The sequence below is a fragment of the Corvus brachyrhynchos genome, unplaced genomic scaffold (genome assembly GCF_000691975.1).
Source record: "Corvus brachyrhynchos isolate BGI_N302 unplaced genomic scaffold, ASM69197v1 scaffold56, whole genome shotgun sequence".
NCBI classification, from domain to species: domain Eukaryota; kingdom Metazoa; phylum Chordata; class Aves; order Passeriformes; family Corvidae; genus Corvus; species Corvus brachyrhynchos.
In genome coordinates this window covers 824,905-833,460 of record NW_008238664.1, presented here as the reverse complement: position 1 = coordinate 833,460, position 8,556 = coordinate 824,905, and the positions used below count along the sequence as shown (strand labels likewise).

The following is an 8,556-nucleotide window of genomic DNA, read 5'->3' as shown; positions in this document are numbered from 1 at the left end:
GGCGGCGCTGGGGGACACGGCCCGGCCCGGCGCCTCGGAAATCCGCAACTTCGGGAATATTGCCCCAAAGCAGCGCAGCGGAGCTGGGGAACGGCCCTGGGGAAGCCGCGCGAGGAGCGGCTGAGGCCACTTGGCTTGTTCAGTCTGGAGAAGAGGAGACTGAGGGTCTGCAACATCCTCACGAGGGGAAGCGGAAGGGCAGGCACTGATCTCTGCTCCGTGGTGACCAGGGACAGGACCCGAGGGAACGGGCTGAAGCTGTGCCGGGGGAGGGTTAGGTTGGATAGTAGGGGAAGGTTCTTCACCAGGAGCTGGTTGGGCGCCAGAACACGCCCCACAAGCCTGCCAGAATTCAAGAAGTGTTAGCACAATGCTCTCAGGCATGGTGCAGCTCTTGGGGCTGTCCTGTGCAGGGCCAGGAGTTGGACCTCAATGATCCTTGTGGATCACTTCTAGCTCGGGATATTCTCTGCCACCATCAGATCTCTGAGCTCCTGGTGGAGGCAACCATGGCAGGTCTGCCACTGGCCTCTCAGCACGAGTGGGATTACTTAGTGACTCTGGGCAGGGACACCACGCAGCTGTGAGACAAAGACTTGTGGGAAGGAAGTGCTGGGCACCTTCTGCTCATGGACACTCATTTGTGTGGGATAACCAGTCTGCAAGGGGAGGCTGGCAGTCAAGTGCCACTGGCATCTTGTTCTGCGATGAACTCACATGAGCCCCACCACCAAGAAGTGGAGAAAAGAGCAAGTACTTCAGTATCATTCACGTGAAGGCTTCTCCCTAAATCTGAGCTGTTAGGCAAAAAGAATGAACTAAGGAAAAAGGGAGGGGAAAAAAATAATCTCCTTCCTTCCCAAAATAATGATCCAAAACCTGAAGCTTGTTTCAGGGATACAGGAGTTTTGTCTGCTTATTTTACCAAAGTGGTATTTTGCAGCAGTGGAGAACTTTTTTCCACTTTGACAAAGGCTGAAACTGCTAAAGGAGTGGTATAGCAATGCTGCACTGAAGGTGACTATGTCTGTATAAATAAAGCTTTACAGTAAAAGCTGCTTTTACCCTGTCTTTTCTTTTTTGTTGTTTTCTATTTATAAATGCACTCAGATAGTCCTTGCTGTCACACCAGAGCATCTCAAAACTGGCGCAGCACCAGCAATCTTATGCTCACCTAAATTTTAAAACCAGGTCTTGGCTGAGTAGACTGCCCACAACACCATGTTTCAGCTGCTCTCCCCAGCAAAGCCACTTACCAAACCCTCAACAGGTAGTGTGACATTCCTTTAAATGTAAGGGGCTTCCTACCACATGTACAGCTTGAAAAAGGAATTACGGAAAAAGGGTATTTTCTGTAATCTCAGAGTAAGCCTTCCCTTGTACTAATAATTTAAATATGATCACCCCTGTGGCCTTTTTGGGGGAGTTCTGACAGGTGGTAAGATGAAGGCAATTGGTTGGAAATTCTTTCTTGCCCCAGACATCACAAATCCTTTGAAAACATTTTCTTGTTTGCATTTTTGTCAGAGGATCATTGCAGAGATCAGGAGGAGACGCATAAGATAAGGAATGTCTCCAGTCTGCGCTGGAGCTTTATGCTCTGCTATGCTTAACTTGAGCTCAGAGGAGATGAGTGAGATTTGCCCAAAAGCCACAAATAGAGAGGAATAGAAGGTGAACTGGAATGTAGGGGCTTCTGGACACAGAAAGGAGTGTGGGAGAAGTCCACACCAGAGTATTTTATTCTCCCTGACAGATTCTTCCCCTGTGAGACAAAGAGCTCTTCATAAACAGAATATTCTCCAAACCACGTTGTCATACTGAGAAACACGCTTCTAACAAAATGCCTTTCTTAACCAGTTTGGTGTTTCCACCTTTACCTTTTGGCAGGGGGAAAGGAAGTATTTATAACATAGACTACTACTGAGAACAACAGATGAGCCCTTGTCCCAGCAGAAATGGAGAAATGCCATTGAGAGGGATGTGACAAGTTACAGAGAGGGTTATTCTGAAAAGTTGGAGTTGTTTTCAGAATTGCCATTTCTTGCCAGAGAATATTTTATATGCAGAGAGGCTACAACACAAATGCTCATGTTACAGTGGGCATGCCCACATGGCGCTAGGAAATTTTTGTACATAGAATTCACACTTGCAGAGCTGGAAAGGATCTGATCTGTGCAGGGAAGAACTTGGTATATGCCCTGCTTGACTGACAGTTTTCTAGATGTTTCTTAAAGGCCTTTCCAGCGCTGAAGTTAATACTGTCTTCCTGGATAATCTATCCCAGTGCCTCACTATCATTCAGGGACAGGTATTTCCAGATGTCTAAGCACAATTCCTGGGACAGAAATAAGTGCTCATACATGGTGTGGCCAGTAGTGATGCATGGTCTTGCATCCAGCAAGGCGGGAGGTCATCTCAAAACGCCAAACAAATAGTCAAAATTTCCAAATGCCCCTTGGCAAAAGCTCTGGGCACAAAAACTGTAAGGATGTCAAATGCGTGCAAAACCTCTTCCTGCGCTTTTCCATTGGCACTGCAGAAAACCATAATGGCAAGTAAAAAAAATAGCCATTTCAGCCAGTGTTACACATTTTGACGAAGAGATGATACAAACAAGCAGTGCATTTGCAGGATAGGCTGAGTGCCTGCAGACTGTGAACACAGTGGCTGTTTTTCACTGCACAGTCCAGCTCCCATGCAGAGGACTCCTCCAGCCAAGCTGGTGCAGGGTCTGCTCTCTGGTCGGAAGCCTTGGCAGTGGGAGGGCATGAGCAAGTAGCAGCTTCTGCTGCCACCATCCCTGGGTGTCCCTGGCCCCCAAGTTCATGCTCTGCCTTACTGCACCCCATGTTAGAGCCACAGCAGTGTTCTCCTGCCAGCGACTTGTGCCTAAAGTGCCTTCTCCCTTCAGCACTTGAAGCTACTTGGCTTTGCCACCCTGTCACCAAGACATTTTGAGTAGTTGTAGATCCCAAATACACATCACTTAAAACCAAGGGATGCCATGTAAAATATCTACCACAGAAACATTTTTAACTTACTACCAGCAATCTAAGTAGCTGTTTATAACACCCCATCCCTCCAAGAGCTCTTTGTTTCTTTGTGTTTATACGGACACCTACTTTTGCTTAAGAAACAGGTGTGGGAGTGAATCCAGTTTTAACATATGAAATTCTCTACATCTCCTAAGTTTAAACTCTAAACTGACTATTCTCTGAGGTGACATTCTTTACTGGAACAGCAGCCATGCAAGAAAGGTAAACTGTTTGGCTGGCCCACACTTGCATGATCAAATAATTAATCAGCCTCGAAGGCAAAATTAGATTTCCAGTAACTCTTTCTTTGGGATTAAATTTTGGAGTGGAAAAGGTCAGACTTCTGTCATTGTTATTTAATTTGTAGCAAGAAAAATAAGCTTCCATCCAGAGTGAGGTAAGAGTTTTCTTTTTCTTGTTAAGGTTCATAGGGCAAAATCCTGACATACTCTCTTAAACCTCCAGTAGTTATTTTTGGCTTGGTCCCAGTTTAGTTTCTAGCAGATATTTGTCTGCAATACAGAAGCCCCCCTTGCCAAGGGCAAATTTATTCACTCTCTGGAGAGAACATCCAGGCTGGACAGTCAGGACCCTCTAAGTTGCCATTTTTCATAGATCTGACCAAGACTGGACTTCTAGCAAGATCTGATTGTGGAGTTTGTATTGCTGCTGAAAGATGGCAGAACCTATTCCCAAGAGAAATTAATCTTCTTGTGCTGTTTAGGATCTGGAGAATGGCTACAGTGGGAAACAGCGAGCCCAAAAGCACTTGACCCATCCCTATGGAGATGACAAGCTGTGCTGGTGATAGAGTAAGCCTCTGGACCACAAAACATGCTCACATGACAGGTACCTCTAAGTTTCCTTGGGGTGCCGATTTCTGATAACGACTTACACAGACGTAGAGTAAAAAGCCTGGTAAATGCAGAAGTTAAGCCCAGCTTCAGATGTCCTCAGCTGCTTTGAAAGCAGAGATGAATGGGAGAAAACCTACAGCGCTCAGGGCTTTTCCTTCTGTTCATGCGACACTTCACACGCCTTCCCAGCACAGTTTGACACTAACCTGTGAGTGGCTGAGTCCCTTTCTGGTGCTCCTATAGAACTGTAATAAGTTTGCTTCAAAAGGGGAATCTCCCATCACCTCCATTATTAACAAAATGAAAAAGAATTTTCTGTGCTCATAATTACTTGATTAAAAATATTTATTATTCCTTGCAGCACTTAAAAGCTAAGGAGACAAGACAGACCAAGACAAGGCAAGGTAAGAGAGCAGGATGAGAGGACTCTCCAGAGTCACTCAGGTCAGTGTCCAGCCTGAGAGACCCTGACTACAGTTTGTGTTATTGTAGTCCCCACAACCTACAGCCACACAGCAGGACTCCAGAATATTCCTGACAAGCACATGCTGGGAACAGGCACTTTGGCCCTCCCTTCTGTTTACTGGCAGGCACAGCCTTGTAGATTCTTTCTTTAACATTTAAGTCCCTTAAGACACATATGTCAGTGGTTAAAGAGGGCAAGCTGGGGATGTAAGGAAAATAAATTTATCCTACAGCTTAGGAGTGGTCCAGCTAAATAGCAGGCTTCTGTACATCAGGTACATGGGGCATTAGTAGAACTGAGTGTAATTCATAAGTTGCCCACCGCTGCTAAGCTCAGCCATCACCAGAACTTTCAGTCCTCTCCTTCCCTGAGGAAAGAAATCTTTCCAGCTTGTTTGTTTTCTAAACAAAAAATAAAAACTAGGAAGAGGGATATTTCTAAGATCTCTATTCACTGCCAGTTGTTTACTGATATGCTGCTGGGACAGCAAAGTCTAGTTTTAGTGACTGGTTGCACTATGAAACGTCCCAAAGACAAATCTCTCTATTGCCAAGAATAACCTTTCTGTACCAAATTAATTTCCACAGTGAGTGTACAAGGAGGAATGGAAATTTTAGAAGTATGCTTGAGAAATAAGACATTCAATTACAAGCTCTCAACAGACCCTGGAAACTTTTTTTTGTCCACTCATCTATGTGTTTTTAAAGCATATAATGCCACAGCATAACTGGACTACGGTTGTCATTGTTTTCAAATTAGGAGAACAGCAAGCAGATTGCATCTTACCAGGAAACACCTCTGAGGTTATACGTAAATGATGCATGCACACAGATCAACAAGATGTTTGTTGACAGTAAGCTTTCAGCTACTGCTTTTCACTCTTTACAGTTCCAACCAATGTCACTGTCTCTGAAAAACAGGCAGAATAAAATGAATTATATTGCTTAAGGTACCCAGCTGTAGTAATACCCCTTTTTTACACAGACTGGAATATTTTCCATTTTTATCTCTAAGTTGCAAGATTCCTCTTGAGCAATCCTAACTTCACTGTATTTAGAGTAACCAAGAATCAGGTTGCTAGCTGTGACCTTCTAGTCCATTTCAAAGATATAGGGTCATCTCAGAAAGAATTCATAGCTAGACAAATTTAGCCAAGTCTCAGCCACTGGATTACTGAAATGGACTGAACACACCTGAGAACTTGGATGTGTGAAATGTTGATTTTTTCTAAAAGCTGATGTAATTCACTTAAAATATACAGAAAAATCTTGTTTATCTGTTGCTCATCAAAAGCCCAAACTCAAAGAGCCTGACAGAGAGGTTTACCAATTCATAACAGAAAGCAGGTCTCAGTCATTGACTATAGCAAATGGGTCTAAATTCACTCATTTTTTATCAGCTTAACACAAAGTTTACATAGGGTATAAATGATAAAATTTGTTTGATCTGAACAAAAAGGTGAATGGAGGAAAAACTGCTGCTCTTTCTTCACTGATGAAGAAGTGAAGCATCAAGACAGGGAGGACAATGACAATCATGAGGAAACAGATCTGTGTTGAGCTAGGAAATCCACAAGGAGCAGGTCTTCCTGAGCTGGACAGAGCACCTGGTCCTTCTGGACATACATGTGTGGGCTTACTGCTGTGGGTGAAGAAATTAAACCACTGCTCACAGTAAATGTGATGCAGGGAGAACCCAACATTGTGTTGGATGACCCCCACCTTCTATTCCCGTTCTAGTGATGTGAGCTCACATGAGGCTCAGGACACACACCTGCTGTTTCAGGTCACATCATGGGTGTAACTCACAGTTATTTGACTGAGATGGTGGAGTTGGCAAATGCCTTCTGTGAGGGCTGAGAGGGTCAGGCAGGAGATTCAGCTGGAATGTTGATTAGCATCTCAGAAACTTGTGAGGAGGAAAAACAGTATTTTCCTGGGTGTCCAGGTCCACTCAAGACATCTGGTGACCAAAGCTTGACAGGCTGGGCATTTCATGCCTCAGTTGCCAGCTATTCAACCACTGAGCCTTACAGGTTCTTGCACCCAGCTTTGGGCTGCTGCACATGGTGATAGATACATTTCTCACAATGTCTGGCATCACTACAGAGATGCTGAAGTCACCCACCTGAAAACGGAACAGCAAAAAGGTTTCTCTTCTGTCCTACTCCACTGTCATGGCCACAGAGAACAATCCTTCTGGAAGGAACTACAGAAGTGGAGAGGTCTGCCATGGCAAATTGTCAAAGGCAGTGTTTTCCCTGTGAGTTTTATGAGCCTCCACAAGAAGGAAATTAGAAACTGAATTCTACACTCTCCCAATTATAAACATGTCCGTAATGTGTACATTGTGCTGTAGGTTAATGATGCAGTTCTCAAGCAGGAGTAACTGCTGCTTCAGACAGCCATCAATTTTTTATGACTGCAAGACCATTTCCCTACTAAAAATGAAAGTTACATTCCCCGAGGGATGGGCTGTATTCAACATCAGTCAAGTGTGCAGGGTGGGAAGATGAGAATAAAATAAAAAAAAAAAAAAACAAGAGAAAGCAAAAGACACAAGCTAGTTCCCCAGCTCCTACACCAGGGAACAGGTACATGACCTTCCTCACTGTCACTTCTGAGCATCCTGAATAAGGTTAGATGTGCAGATGTGGATGTGCCACTGACCCTCACTGGTGGGGCCAGCTCCCTCTGAAGTGATGCTCGAGGCACTCAATGCCCAATACCAAGCAACAGTGACTTTGTACAAGATCAGCAAAAGTGTCGTCCTGCCTGAAGAGCCTGGGACATTGTTCATGCCTGAGACAGACAGTCCAAAGATTGCTTAATGCTACAGCTGAGCTGAAAATTTATCAAATTCAGCCTATATTTGGCTCAGATTCTGAGAAGCTGCCTATAGCTGCATCAGCACAATGAAGGAAGTCACCTCACCCACCAGTCCCTTTTAAGATATCTGTCCAAGAAAAGTGGGAAAAATGGTCCTTTATAGGTGTCTCTCTCACCCTTTCTCTCTCTGCAACAACTGCAGAAGGGAGCTTGATGGCTAACTTTGATTAGAAGCACATTTTTATATGCCTGAAGCCTGGGGAGATGAATCCTCATCTGAAGTACAAGTTTTTGTATCAGTAATTCTGACCAGGTACATCAGGTACTTGCGTGGCTGAAAGGATCCCAGCTACCTTCATTAACAATAACCCATATTTTAACCTGATTGATAGAACCATTACCACTCGGTTTGAACCTTCTCAGAAATCGAAGCCAAACCCACAGTGTCTTTGTAACTACATCCCTTGATTGAGTTTTGGGCTGGCTCATCCTCACATACCTGCTATTTATTGTATGTGGAGAAATAATTTACATCTATGCAAAGGACCTTGTATCCTAATAATCACATCTTTGTTTCGTTTTTGACTAACTAAATTATGGAAGTTGAAAAAATAAATTAAAATCAGGCCTCATATCCCTAACCAACATGTTACATTGCCTTTCCAGTATGAGTGCTGCTGAGATTTTTATTGAAAAATGGGACTGGAAAAAGTTAAAATTGAAACAACCAGCTCCTAATTAAATGCTTCCAGATACTTTAAAAACTTGTCTGGTGTTGGTTCACTGACAACAGCTGGATGACCCTCAGACAAAGTCCGTGTTTCAGGCCTAACTCCTCTTCTTTCACCCAACTCCTAACCATGCTTGGATTTCACAGCTGAGAACTCTGGGCCCCAATAACATTTTCTAGGTATCTCCCATTATTCCACAGTCTCAACTGCAGCTATGATTGGGTTTTGCCACTGGCAATTTTTCTGAAGAAAGCATTTCTGGGGTTGGTGTATTGCAAGGACTTAGAAGGATCCAGATGCAAACTCTCAAGTGTATAGCTGGTTAAAAACCACACCCACTATTGAGTTCACCTGTCTGCTTCAATATGTGCGTGGTGTGATACAGCTGGATTATCTTCCAGACCCCTTAAGCAGTTTGAACACGCTTCTTGATAAAGCAAGGACGGACTTCGAATTACTTTGCATAGTAAATGTTGTTTTCTAGACCTAAGTCAATGAGGACCTTTTTCGTTAAGCCTGAGTTAACAGAATATAGATAAAAGCAAGCTGATGCATCCATTAAGCAAACAATTTAAATATTTACAAGGAAGGAAAATATTACAGCCAAATATGCCAGGTCTCCTAACCCTGTGTAGG

The 8,556-nt window shown here is 43.8% G+C and overlaps 1 protein-coding gene across 2 annotated transcripts in view; it reads right to left on the bottom strand.

Moving 5' to 3' along the window:
* Nucleotides 1-8,556, bottom strand: part of CHST11 (carbohydrate (chondroitin 4) sulfotransferase 11) — a 193,281-nt gene that overhangs the window by 177,094 nt on the left and 7,631 nt on the right. Inside the window, exon 1 of one of the 2 annotated variants that reach the window (XM_008636379.2) lies at nucleotides 5,148-5,224. The exons of the other annotated variant lie outside the window; for it this stretch is intronic. The gene's annotated coding sequence lies outside the window, so the exon portion shown is untranslated. Of the gene's footprint in view, nucleotides 1-5,147; nucleotides 5,225-8,556 lie in introns of those variants that run through there. 2 annotated transcript variants of the gene reach the window in all.